The sequence below is a fragment of the Sapajus apella genome, unplaced genomic scaffold, assembly GCF_009761245.1.
Source record: "Sapajus apella isolate SASKATOON/1434 unplaced genomic scaffold, GSC_monkey_1.0 scaffold89, whole genome shotgun sequence".
NCBI lineage: Eukaryota > Metazoa > Chordata > Mammalia > Primates > Cebidae > Sapajus > Sapajus apella.
This window is the reverse complement of record NW_022437029.1, coordinates 5113373-5128059: the sequence shown is the minus strand read 5'-3', so window position 1 is coordinate 5128059 and position 14687 is coordinate 5113373. Positions and strand designations below refer to the sequence as shown.

The 14687-nt window shown below is 45.1% G+C and overlaps 1 pseudogene; it reads left to right on the top strand.

The window, feature by feature from the left end:
* Positions 1-14687, top strand: part of LOC116534696 — an 18794-nt pseudogene that overhangs the window by 2882 nt on the left and 1225 nt on the right.

Genomic DNA, 14687 nt, shown 5'->3' with positions numbered 1-14687 from the left:
TTTTTTTTTTTTTTTTTTTTTTTTTAGAGACAGATTTTTACCGTGTTGGCCAGTCTGGTCTCTAACTCCTTACCTCAAGCGATCCACCTGCCTCAGCCTCCCAAAGTGTTGGGATTACAGGCATAAACCACTGGGCCTGGCTACCTCACTGCTCTTACAGCGAAGGCCACATTGCTTTGCAAAAGCCACTATGATATGTAGGGTACCAGTGATGTGCAAATGAGCCTGTTCTATCTCATACCTACCGGTACTAAGTAGTGTCATTTCTCTTTATTTGAACTAGTTTAAAATATACTTATTGGGCCCTTAGAATTATTTAATTATTCATTTCTTTCTACCCAGAGTTGTTTACATTGTAATTAACAAAATGCTAACAACACTCAGAAATCAATTTGGCAAAACAATTTCTCATTATTTTGCCAAGAATCCAAAATCTCTACCTGAAGACTCACAGATTCAACTCTGACACAGCCCTTTTCCTGTTCTTGAACGGGTAAGTTATTGGTTTTTAATATGAGTTAAACTTGAAAGGATTTATGAGAACAAATGGTGAATGACAAAGCAAACAAACCAATACAGAAGCAAGGAGGTATTTCCTTTTCCAACACAGGCCTCCTCAAAGTCACCGTGTTTGTGGCAGGCCATCTAGTGGATCCACGTGGGAAAAATGCCCACTGCTGAGGGAGGGGAAGGAGAGAGGGAGCTGTTTTCCCAGATGTGCACAGATCCGGCAGGCTCTCCAGACACAGGATGCCAACTTAGGGTCCTGTTCCTCACAGGAGGAAGAGTTGCAGGATCCCCTGCTCCCAGCAGTTCCCGAGTACTATCATTCCACGTTTCCTGGGGAGATGACCCGCCCAGCCTCTTCCTGGCGTGGGTATGTGGGAACCAGCAGGGACTGGAACACAGTTGTTAACATCTACTTACGAAACTGCTTAAAGTTGGGGGCTCAGTGAAAGACACGACTTTCTAGCGCAGAAAACTCCCCCCAACTTCCGTGAGCTGAGGTGCCAACATTACAGGCTTTTATTCCTTCGCCAACCATTCATGTAGTCCCCTGTATATGGGCCAGGCTGTGTGCATTCTACAAGTGGCTCTAGCTGGGGCTGAGTCCAAAGTAGAGGAAAGGACTCAGTTGTGAAAAACCAGTAAATGGTAGACAGCAATGAGATGGGCATGGGGCCACTCTGCGATAGGGAAGCAGAGAAGGGTCCGTGGAGGAGGTGGAATTTTCTTTTTCCTCATAAGCTTACATTTGACTTTATTTAAACAAAATGACACATGCTTATAAAAATTGATAAAAGTAAAAAATGAATAGTTTCCTCCTTCCCCTAAGCACTTCCATTCCCAACAGGTGACCACTGTTTGGAGTCGGCTTGGTATAATTAATTCCAGGAGGTGGATTTGAAACTGGGTCTTAATGATGAGATTTGGTCAGTGGAGGGGATGGGAGAAGAATGATATGCTGGGACTCTGCGGAGCGGGAAGAGTTAACTATAGATGGGCACAGACCCGTTATCATTGTGAAATTCTAATTGTCTAATATCCTCAGGTCCCTTGAGTTTCTGGCAGTCTTCGTCATTAAAAAAAAAAGAAGGAGAAAGAAAGAAAAGAAAGAGGAAAAAAAGAGTTAATTCATTCCAGACACCTGGATTCCTTCAGGCTTTTTTTTTTTTTTTGGCTTTCTCTTTGGTTTGACCACTGAGTGAACCCAAGATGATGAATCATGAGGCTTCACCTCACAAATGTTCTGTTGCAAGGCCTTTGACTTTCAGAACTTTTTTTAATGTGTTCAGATTCTCAGGCAACTCGATATTTTCCCGCACTCCCTGGCCCTTGCTGGGAAGGGTGGCATTTATTTACCTGTAATTGTCGGGGCTTTTGCTATGCAGAAGCATATACTTAACTCCGGATTCAGTTAGTTACAGCCTTGTTCTCTGTAGACCTCCTGGACTAGTTTCTATGCCCTTCTCCCAGACAACCTATACTAAACTCCGTCAGAGTACTTAACAATCCATATTGAAAATTGCTACTAATTGTTTGACTATATGCAGACCATAAAGCCCATGGAAGCTGTCTACTCACTGTGGTAGGCTCAGTGCCTAGGATCTCAAGTATCTGCAGAATGAATGTATGAGTAACGAACAACCAATGTCCTAGAGGAAATCTATTGCAGGAGTGGCTACAGAGTAAGTACATTAGCCACGGGGCACAAGGGATAAACAGATAACTCACTGCCAGCTCAGCACTGCTCCCCACACAGGAAGTCTGAGGTTGGCCTCCTTTGTTGATGCCCGACTCATTTGTTCTTGAGGAGCGTTAGAACATTCTGGGATCACACTGTTCGGTGCGTGACACACATTCTCCCCAACCCTTTTCCTCTACCTCTTCCCCAGTCAGTTGTGACCCACAGTCAGCACATGCTACAAAATCATCCTTAGCACATGGATGGCACCACTCCATGGCCTGTGCTTACCTCCCCTCCTGGAGCCTCAGAGGGAGCCAGCCTGCTGCACAGAGTGTGGACAGCCCAGCCACAGGCAACTGCCCCAGCTCCAGGGTCCACACTGAACCCTGATCCACATTTCCTGTTGCACTTTTCCTTAACTCTTCAGTTTCTTGATGTCCTCCTCAGCCTCTTCATGTCTGCCTCAGGTCCTCTGAGCTAGTCAGGAGAGGCTAGATACTGCTGCAGTAACAAGCATCCTCCAAATCTTGATCTCATAGATTAAGTTTGTAACTGTCATAGGTCTATTGCCTGACATGTGCAGCAAGTCAATATGCCGAGAGATTGGGTCACAGCAGAGAAATAGGTTTAATCCTAGGGCCAATGAATGAGGAGATGGGAGAAACCCTCAAATCTGTGTTCCTGATGAGTTGGTGTTTTTAAGGGTTTCAGAGTGGGCTGAAGTGTGGAGAGAATTGATTGGTAGAAAAGTGCAGGGTGAAGTCATGGGGTAGGAGAAGAAGAAGCTGGATTCTCATGATGATTTTGTTTCTCTGTGGGGGTCTTCAAACTGGCTGGTGTCAGTTGTTCCACTGAAATTTGGGATCTGGAAAACATCTTCAGGAATTCTTAAACAAAAGTCTTTAACACCAGAGATCCTATCTATAGGAACAATGGGGATGCCAGTGGTCGCTATCCAGTGCTGCGTGACTTTCCCTTATAAGGAAGTGGGTCAAAGGGCAGCCTGATGCTGGGCACGGGGGCTCACGCCTGTAATGCCAGCATGTTGGGAGGCTGAGGAGGGTGGATCACTTGAGCCCAGGAGTTTGAGGCCAGCTACTAGGCAACACAGCAAGACCCTCTCTCTACAAAAAATAATTTAAAAGAAATTAGCCAAGTGTGGTGGCATTTGCCTGTGGTCCCAGTTACGCAGGAGGCTGAGGTAGAAGTATCACATGAGCCCAGGAGGTTGAGGCTGCAGTGAGTCATGATTATATCACTGCACTCCATCCTGGGCAATGGAGCAAGACCTATCTCAGAAAAGAAAAAAAAAATAGTGCATCCTGATTAATGCTTAATTATAACTATATTTCTATCCAGAATTCTTGTCAATCATATGAGGATAGCTTCACGTTTGTTTCTTGCTGGTCCTACATGTCTAATACAGGTTGGCGGGGATTTCTACAAACATTTAAGGACCCAGGTTGATAAAGGTTTCTCCACACCCAAGTCCCTGATCACTGTGGCAAGAGAAGGAGGCAATGCAGCAAATTGCATACAAGCCCCCAAAGCTCACATTTCAAGGCCAAAGCAAGTCATGTGAACAGGCCTAATTTCAGTGGGCGCACGGAATTAAAATCTTATCATGAATTAGAAGGAGAAAAGAACTAGAATAGTTGTGGATGGCTTTGGTGACTGCAGCCTCGCCTCTTACTGACAGTGTGCGGAGACCTGCCAGCCCCGCTGACCTTGGCTGTCCTTCCTGGCTCAGCTTGGCTCACTCCTTCCATTTTAATCCACCCACGGGTTGCAGGGGAAAAAAATCTCTCTGGCTGAGGAAACCAACCACTACTTCCTGCCAGAGGAAGGAATAGATCATCATTCATGGGAGATGAGAGTCATGTTATTAAGCAAAATTCCCAGAGAATTCCCAAACACTCTCTTAAGCCAGTAATTTTTACTCAGCCAGTCAAGTAAGTTCCACAAAGAGTTCTCAAGCCCGTATTACGTACCAAGGACCCTGGGAGTTGCTGGGTTACACGTTTTAAACACACACAGTCCTGGCTGTGAAAGAACTCTGATACTAACATGCAGGCAGGCACATTCAAAAACCTCCCAAGCAAGTCCTGCCTTTGCAGGAGTGCTGATGGGGCAGGAGGAAGGCATTCCTGAGGAGCCAATGGGGAGACTCAGCGTGCTTCTCAGGCCAAGCTCAGAAGCTGATAATGTTCTCTTCAGCGGAGAAGTTGCATCCAGGAATCTTACCACTGCCTGCTCTGGGCAGGATCAAAACGCATCATTTTCAACAAACCGACGCCTTTCTGAGAGATGCCAGTGAGTGATGTGGTGAACGGTCTTAGCATGGGTTCAAGTCTCAGCTTCTCCACTTACAAGTGAATGGCTCTCTGGGCTTTTTTCTCATCTCTAAAATGTTGTTTTTGTGAGAATTAGATGAGACAGTGTCTGCAAGGCACTCACCACAGTCCCCTAAAGGTAGTGGGCAGCCAGGAAGCATTTGCCTCTCCTGACATCTTGGAGGTTTGTCTGAGCATCTGCAGTGGATGCCCAATGCACTTGACACTCAAACTGGATTCCCTTTTATCACACATACCCCATTTACAACAACATGTTTTTAGTAATAATCATTGTACTAGTCTGTTTTTATGCTGCTGATAAAGATATACCTAAGACTAGGCAATTCACAAAAGAAAGAGGTTTACTGAACTTACAGTTGTATGTGGCTGGGGAGGCCTCACAGTCATGGTGGAAGGTGAAAAGCACATCTCCCATGGCGGTGGCAAGAGAGAGAATGAGAGCCAGTGAAATGGATTTCTCCTTATCAAACCGTCAGATCTCTTGAGACTTATTCACTACCACAAGAACAATATGGGGGAAACCGCCCCCATAATTCAGTTAGCTCCCACCTGGTCCCTCTGATAACACATGAGAATTATGGGAGTACAATTCAAGATGAGATTTGGGTGGGGGCACAGAGCCAAACCATATCAGAAATGCAATGACTAATAATTATGGCAGACTAATGCAGTAAAGTTTCCTTTTATTGAACTTTGTATATATAATCGTGAGAGTAAAACTTAAAATATAAAATAAATACCCACTACAACAAAGGAAAGATGCAATGGATAGTGCTTTTTAATTGCATTAATTTTTTTTGTATCGAGGAAAACTATGTACCTAAAAACTGGTCTTCCGGCTGAGCATGGTGGCTTACACCTGTAATCCCAGCACTTTGGGAAGGCAAAGCAGGTGGATCACCTAAGGTCAGGAGTTCTAGACCAGCCTGGCCAACACAGCAAAGCCCCATATCTACTAAAAACACCAAAATTAGCTGGGTGTGGTAGCACATGCCCGTAATCCCAGCTACTTCGGAGGCTAAGACAGGAGAATTGCTTGAATCCAGGAGGCAGAGGTTGCAGTGAGCCGAGATCGTGCCATTGCACTCCAGCCAGGGCAAAAAGAGTGAAACTCTGTCTTAAACAAAACAAAACAAAACCAAGGAAACTGGTCTTTCATGGCTGTAAACAATATTATAGTTAAACAGCAATTGAATAAAAAGCAAGATGAATGGAAAAAATACATTTCAATTTTAAATATTCATATTTTCAAATATTTTTCAAATTTAATATGTATTTCAGATATGAAGAATTTACACATAACAGAGATATTTTCAGGTTTCTTTCTGTTTCACAGAAAGCATAATATCTCTGTTATGCACAAAGTTTAAATTTTAATCATAAGTCAAAACTCCAAGTGATCCCATAGAAAGACATAATTGAAGTAACTCCATTTTTCTTTCTTTATCTTTACAGTCACACTATCATCAGTGTTCTTTTCAAACCTACTACTTAAAGGCAGGAATATGTAGTTCCACAGAGGATGAGACATGAACTCAAAGTGAACTTTCTCAAAAGGAACACAAAGCAAACTTACTCTCCTAAGGAACGGATGTAGCTGAGTTCATGCTAATGGAGGGCCAACTGTATAATTGCAAGTTGTCTGATTTAACTTCCATGTAGTGTACAATGTCTATGTAGGATTGCAGCAGGCAGAATTCTAAGACAGCCCCCAAGATTTCCAGCTTCTGGTTTACAAACATCTTCTCCAGCATCAAATTAAACATTAATATAGGGACTGCTCTGAAAGACTTTGCAGATGTAATTAAGGTCCCAAATCAGTTGATGTTTTAGGAAGATTATCCAGGTGGGCTTGGCCAAATCCCACAAGCCTTCCAATCTGGTGCAGAGATCAGAGACATGGGAATTCAAAGATCTGAAGCATGAGAACTATTTAACACATGTAGTTGGTTCGAGGATGGAGGGGTCATGAGGCAAGAAATGTGGGTGGCCTTAGGAGCCAACAGCAGTCCTACCCAAGAGACAGACAGTGAGGAAATGGGAACTTCAGAACTAGGATGACAGCAAGAATCTGAATTTCTTTTCTTTTTTTTTTTTTAATTTAAAATTTTCCTTCTTTCCTTTTTTTTAATTTTTTTTAATTTTTTTTTTTTTTTTTTAAAGATGGAGTTTCACTATGATGGCCAGGCTGGTTTTGAACTCCTGACCTCAGGTGATCCACCCACCTCGCCCTCCCAAAGTGCTAGGATTACAGGCTTGAGCCATCATGCCCGGCCTAGGATCTGAATTTCCAGTAACAGGGATGAGCTGGGAAGTTAATTTTCCCCTAGAACCTCCAGGTGAGGACTCAGCCTGGCCGACAACATAACTGCAGCACTGCATCTCAGAGCAGAAAGCCCACCGTGCCACAGTGCACTGGACTTCTGACCTATAGACCTGTGAGCAACAGGTGGGTACGTTTTAAGCCACTTAGTTTGTGGCAGTGGGTTATGCAGCCATTGAAAATTAATACAATGTAGAAGTAATATGAATATGTTAAGGTTAATATAAATAGATTAAAAATCTACATGAACTATAGCCATTGTTTAGAACTTAAACCGAAAAAGATGTTTTTGTAGGGAGGAAAATTTTATCACTGACTTTGTTTAGAATTGCCAAAGCACAGCGATAATTGAAAGTGGACAGACTTTTAGTCAATTTTATTATTACTCTAAAATTCTCTATGGACAGCGGGCCTGACTCCCTGCAGCTGAAGGCTGCTCCCTTTGCTCTGCTCTCGGTAAGCTCCTGGCACCCAAAGGGAGGAAGAACCTTCTAGCCCAGGTAGTTATTTGGTAGCAGAGCAGAAACCTAACCCCAGGCCCCTTGACTCCCAGCCCGCCCCTTATTAGGTGGTCCTTTATTAAATTAAGGCTTCACACGTGTGGCACAGAGTTACACCAAGTCTTCTATAGGTTTTCTGGTAAAATTCTTAGTAAGGCAACCAGCTAGAATCCACTAGGAATCACTAGCAAAAGGCTGCCAAGTTTTATCCAAACTGAACACCTAATTGATTGAATACTACCTAAATGCAAATGGGGCCGCAGAGATGGTCATTTGTTGTAGTCTGTTCAGGATATAACAAATACTATAGACTGTGTGGCTTAAACAACAGAAATTTATTTCTCACAGTTCTGGAGGCTGGAAGTCCAAGATTAAAGTGCTGGCTGATGGGGCTGCTGGTGAAGCCTCTCTTCCTGGCTTGCAGACTGCCGGCTTCTCACTGTGACCTACATGGCAGAGAACGACTGGACTCTGGTCCCTTCCACTTCTTATATACACACCAGCTTCAAGAATTCAAGATATGAATTCTTAAACATTTTGGTCTCACTCTTTAAAATTACTGAGGGCTCTTTTTAGAGGCGCCTCTAAAGCAATCAGCCACTTCAAGATGAAGCTGAATGTCTCCTTTCCAGCTGCCGGCTGCAAGAAACTCCTTGAAGTGGATGAGGAATGCAAACTTTGTACTTTTTATGAGAAGCATACAGCCATAGAAGTTGCTGCTGATGCTCTAGGGTGAAGAATGGAAAGGTTCTGCAATGCGAATCGGTGACAGAAACGACAAACGAGGTTTCCCATGAAGCAGGGTGTCTTGACTTATGGCTGGGTCTGCTTGCTACTGAGCAAGGGGCATTCCTGTTACAGACCAAGGAGAACTGGGACAAGAAGCACAAAGCTGTTTGTGGTTGCATTGTGGATGCCAATCTGAGCTTTCTAAACTTTGTTATTGTAAAAAAAAAAAAAAAGAATAGAAGGATATTTCTGGACTGACTGATACTGTGGAGCCTCAATTCCTGGGGCCAAAAAGAGCTAGCAGAATCCACAAACTTTTCAGTCTGTCTAAAGATGATACTGTCCACCAGTCTGTTGTAAGAAAGCCCTTAAAGAAGGCAAGAAGCCTGGGGCCAAAGCACCCAAGATTCAGCTTCTTGCTACTCCATGTGCCTTGCGACACAAATGCTGACGTATTGCTCTGAAGAAACAGTGTACTAAGAAAAATGTGGAAGAGGCTGCAAAATACACTGAACTTTTGGCCAAGAGAATGAAGGAGGTCAAAGAGAAACACCAGGAACAGATTGCCAAGGGATGCACACTGTCCTCTGTGAGCTTCTACTTTTGCATCTAGGCAAAAATAGGATTTTTTGAGTAACCAATAAATAATACTGGACTCCTGAAAATAAAATAAAATTGAGGAACTTGAGAGTTTTTGTGTATGTGCCTTCCATCTAATGCTATTTACTTTGTGATATGGTTTGGCTGTGTCCCCACCCAAATCTCATCTTGAATTGTAACTCTCATAATTCCCATGTGTTGGAATTATGGGAGGGACCCAGTAGGAGATAACTTAGTCATAGGGGCAGTTTCCCCCATACTGTTCTCATGATAGTGATAAGTCTCATGAGATCTGATGGTTTTATAAGGGGGTTTCCCCTTTCACTTGGCTCTCACTCTCTCTTGCCTGCTGCCATGTAAGATGTGCCTTTTCCCTTCTGCCATGATTGTGAGGCCTCCTTAGCCACATGGAACTGAGTCATTAAACCTCTTTTGCTTTATGCATTACCTAGTCTCAGCTATGTCCTTATCATCAGCATGAAAACAGACTAATAAACTCTGTTAGAAATTAGATCTGAGAATTTAAAATTATCTTTCTTCTCTTTAAAAATGGTAAATCCATTGGTTAAGATAAGTAACAGATTTTTATTGAAAAAAGGCTGTATTAAAAAAAACTTTAACCGGAAGAGTAGAATTGTTTTATATTTGGCAAATCTTTTTAATGTCTGGCTTAATAGAAGACAGCTGGGTTCTCAAAGCTGCTTCTGTACTCCGCCAGTGGCAATATCACACATCGGGTGGCTTCTAGTACACTCCACTGTACGACTGAGAGGGAGTGAGTGAAAAAGGCAGATAATAGCTTCATGTTATGGTGAAAATACTTTCAGGCATGCAGGTGCCCTGAAGGGCCCCAGGGACACACAATTCCCAACACATCTTGAAAATCACTGACCCAACCTCTCTTCAAATGCCTTTTCCTTTTCTTTCCGATTCTTTCTCCTCTGAAACTGCTCTGGGGATCTCACTGTGAGACCATGCTTCCATCAATCCAATAGCCGGTGGGGCAATATTTTCCCATGTCTCTCTCTCCTCCCATACTCTCTGCACCGAGTAGCTCCACTTAGCCTTTTTCTTTTCTTTCTTTTTATTTTTTTGGTGCTTCTTCTATCACTCAGATGATCACCCAGTCCTTCTCCAGTTCCATCCACTTCTCCTATCCTCTCATCTTAATCTTTTCTCCCATTCTGTGTCACAAAAAGTCCACAAACTGCGTGGAAAAGACAGTTCTTTATTTAAAGGAGAGGAGAGGTTGGACGTGGTGGTTCTCACCTATAATCCCAACACTTTGAGAGCCTGAGACCAGCTTGGGCACTTAGTGAGACCCTGTCTCCACAAAAAAAATTGAAAAAAAATTAACTGGGTGCGGCGGTGCACATCTGTAGTCCCAGCTACTCAGGAGGCTGAGGTGGGAGGATGCCTTGAGCTCATGAGTTAGAGGCTGCAGTGAGCTGTGAATTACGCCACTGTACTCCAGCCTGGGCAACAGAGCCAGGCCCTGCCTCTAATAAATAAATAAGGGAGCAGAAAGCAGAGTTGAAGCTGAGCAGGCAAAGATTGAATTCCTTTAGGGAAGAAAAAGGGGGGTTACAATTCAATCAGTTTCCTTTCTTACAAAAGGCTAAGCCCTAAGTGGTTTGAATCCTAATAATGGGTGTGGTGGCTCACACCTGTAATCCCAGCACTTTGGGAGGCTCAGGCAGGTGGATTACCTGAGGTCAGGAGTTCGAGACAAGCCTGGTCAACGTGGCTAAACATTGCCTCTACTAAAAATACAAAAAGTAGTTGGGCATGGTGGCACACACCTGTAATTCCAGCTACTAGGGAGCCTGAGGCAGGAGAATCATTTGAACCCAGGAAGTGGAGATTGCAGTGAGTTGAGATTATACTACTGCACTCCAGCCTGGGTGACACAGCAAGACTCCATCCCAAAAACAAAGCGAAACAAACTAATAAAACACTGCTTTATGAAAGCCCACCTCCCTGGCCCCCTGTGTGTACTCTTATCACGCTCCCTGCCTCTCACATCCTGCTGCTCTTGCCTACCGGTTTCCCCAACCCTAGCTGGGCTGTCACATAGTGCCTGGCACCATAAGTATTGAATAATGCATGGATGCATGCAACAGCAAATGTGGGGTGGATGGGGGTTTCCCCTTTGTGGTTATTTCACTGCTCCTTCACTTATCTGGGCCCCCACTTCAGCCCCTGGAGTCTAGGACCCAAGTCTAATTTACCACTGCACCCCTGTGCACAGTGGCTGGCACATGGCGGGTGTCTACTCAATGTCCACTGAATGACGAGGAACACACCTGTTTGAAGGCTTCAACCTTGTGTCAAGATCGCCTGAACGGAACACCAGTGGCTGCCTCATTGTCCCCTTGGTTGCACGCCTGAACATTAAAAGTCAAAACTTCCTTGCCCCAAATCGTGAATGTGCTATTTGTTTTGCTGCAAACAAAGTAAATGCTGAATTTTGCCTTGGCCCCGTCTTCTTTTAGGCCAAAGTCATTAAAAGCATCTGTTCCTACAGATGGAGGTTCCAGTCAAGATTTGAGGAGATAATGATGGAGAAAACATCTGTATCATAAGAAGAATTTGAGAAAGATGAGGGGAAAAAGTTTGAATTTATAGTGCCTTAAATAAAAGAATATTTCTGCATCCCACTTCTCCCCCTCCTTGTTTATGATAAAAACCAGACGGCTGAACTGAGTGCCACTGAACTGAATGCCACTGAACTGAGTGCCACTGAAAGCTGGGGCCTCAGTTCAAGGGAATTGACACTTGGATGGGGAAATGGTGTCTCAGGTAGCTATTGGAGGGCCTGGGGGCTCCATGAAGATGTCGGGGGGCTGTCTGTGCTTTTGTGCACATCTGCCTCCCTCGGGAGGGCCAGGAGGGCCAGGAGGGCCAGGAGGGCCTTGCCTCCCGCTTCTGTGTCTCTCCCCTGGCAGGGGCAGAGTGAAGCCGAGTGGGTGCTGGGAAGGACGCCCAGCTAAGCCCCCAGGCCTTCCTTCCCCTTCCTCCTCTTTCACCCTCCCAGTGATAAAAGAGGCCCCAGATCAGATTAAAATGACATGTTTTGATGGTTCCTATAACCGGAAGGACATTGCTCTGTCTCCTTTCCTGAAAGTCGTCATCTCCCGGGAGCCCCAGATGAACTTGGACATTATGTCTGTATTTGCTCTTTGAGGCAGGGCCCACCTGTATTCTAGGGTGAGCTCCATTATCCCACCTTTGCCAAAGTACACAGCAAGGGTCAAATAGAGGCATCTGGACTTAAGCAGCAGCTTCTGAGTCCCCTTTCCTGTGGGTCTAAATGGCCATAATCTTGGCACTTATTCATTTCTTTACTGCTGCCTTTCATTCGGTTGCTGTTGAGAGAGCTTTGTCAAATGAGTTCAGAGGTAGGTTTATTTGCAAACTTATTTATTATACTTATTTTAACTTATATCTTACTTTAAACTCCCCCAACATCTCTGTGCCTTTTTAAATTGCATTTAAAAAATGCTAGCCTGGGTGCAGTGGCTCATGCCTATAATCCCAGAAATTTGGGAGGCCAAGGTGGGAGGATCGTTTGAGCCCAGGAATCTGAGACCAGCCCAGGCAATATATCAAGACCCCGTCACTAGAAAAATTAAGAAATAATTAGCCGGGCATGGTGGCACACACCTGTTGTCCCAGCTACTCAGGAGGCTGAGGTGGGCGGATTGCTTGACCCCAGTGCAATGAGTGGTGATTGTGCAACAGCACTCCAGCCAGAAAGGAGCCTCTGTCGCAAAAAAAAAAAAAAAAAAAAAAAAGGATGCTAGATGAGCTGTTCATTTGTCAAGTGTCTGGAGATGAGGCGTGGTGGGTGTGGGACTCCCAGGGCCGCTGCAGTACCCTAGGCTGTTCATTGTTGAGCACTTACTGATTTTTGGAGGAGGAAGTATAGTACCCTAGGCTCTTCATCTTCATCTCGGGGCGGGCGGACCACAAATCTTTCTGCTTCCCTTCAGGCCACTAGTTTCACGGTCTGAGGATGTTGCAGAAGGAAGGAAATAAAGGGAAATGAGAAAAGGGAACAGGAAGGCTCTCCCTCGGATTAAAAGGAGGTGAGGAGGTGGGAGGAGAAACTAGGAGAAATACAGAGCGACCCTGGCCACATGGGAGAGAGGGAGAGCCTCTGCTGCCTGCTACTGAGGGGAGCAGAGTGCCTGATGGTGGCAGTGGGCCGAGGAGGGCTCGCTCTGCGGTGCGTCAGCGCGCCACGTGGGGCCTCCTCCGGGTGAACACGGCTACCTGAGACCCAGGAATTGGGGCTTCCAGCCCAGCCCCAGCCTACACCAGGAACCCTCCGACTCGGGGCTTCTCCCACTTCAGCATGCATCAGAATCACTGCGAGGGTTTGTTGGAACACGGTGAGCCGGGCCCCACCCCCAGAATATTTTTTTCAGGACAGAGTTTTACTCTTGTACAGGCTGGAGTGTCATGGCGCAATCTTGGCTCACTGCAACCTCTACCTCCCGGGTTCAAGTGATTCTCCTGTCTAAGCCTCCCAAGTGTCCCAAGTAGCTGGGATTACAGGAATGTGCCATCATGCCCAGCTAATTTTTTTTTTTTTTTTTGTATTTTTAGTAGAGATGGGGTTTCACCATGTTGGCCAGGCTGGTCTTGATCTCCTGACCTCAGATGATCTGCCCGCCTCGGCCTCCCAAAATGCTGGGATTACAGGCGTGAGCCACAGTGTCCAGATAACCCCCAAAATTTTGAACTCAGGTGAAGCTGGGTCCTAGTCCAGCTGGGGTAGATAGAGCCTGAGAATGTGCATTTCTAAGGCCTGAGAATGTGCATTTTTAAGTCCCTGGTGATATTCATGCTGCTGGTATGAAGAGCATACTTTGAAAACCATGTTGCAGCTCCCCAATCTCACAGTTGCCTGTGGACCTATTTCGCCTGGTCCCCATCGTATCACCCATGTGAACCTCCCCACTCATCTCCGTGGCTTTTCTCCCGGGCATCTCGAGGAGTGATGAGGACAGCACCCTTTTTCTCCACCTGCTCTTGGGGTGGGGCTCAAGCAGGTTGAGAACTTCTCCCTGGGCAACAAGCATTAGCTCAGCATTTATTTTTTTGGAGGAGGAAGCTGTTTCTGTTTATTCAAAATAGAAATTTTGCAGTTGCCCATCAGCATTTAGTTAGCACTAAATGCTGAAGATAGATTCAAACCATATATAAGCTTTGAGCACTTGTATTATAGTAAAATAATACGATGTGCCAGTTTAATCACTTAAAATGCACACTTTGAATTGTACACCTTAAAAGTGTACAATTGTCCCAAGTGTGGTGGCTCATGCCTATAATCCCAGCACTTTGGGAGGCTGAGGCGGGTGGATTATCTGAGGTCAGGAATTCAAGACCAGCCTGGCCCACATGGTGAAACCCTGTCTCTACTAAAAATATAAAAATTAGCTGGGCATGGTGGCACGCATCTATAGTCCCAGCTACTCAGGAGGCTGAAGCAGGAGAATCACTTGAACCAGGAGGTGGAGGTTGCAGTGAGCCAAGATTGCACCATTCCACTCCAGCCTGGGCAATAGAATGAGACTCTGTCTCAGAAAAAAAAAGTATACAATTTAGTACATTCACAATTCCATGATATTAGTACATTCACAATTCCCTGATATTCAGTACATTCACAAACCCATGATATTCAGTACGTTCACAAACCCATGATATTCAGTACGTTCACAATCCCGTGCTATTCGGTACGTTCACAGTCCCGTGCTATTCGGTACGTTCGCAGTCCCGTGCTATTCGGTACGTTCGCAGTCCCGTGCTATTCGGTACGTTCGCAGTCCCGTGCTATTCGGTACCTTCGCAGTCCCGTGCTACTCGGTACCTTCGCAGTCCCGTGCTACTCGGTACCTTCGCAGTCCCGTGCTACTCGGTACCTTCGCAGTCCCGTGCTACTCGGTACGTTCACAGTCCCGTGATACTCGGTACGTTCACAGTCC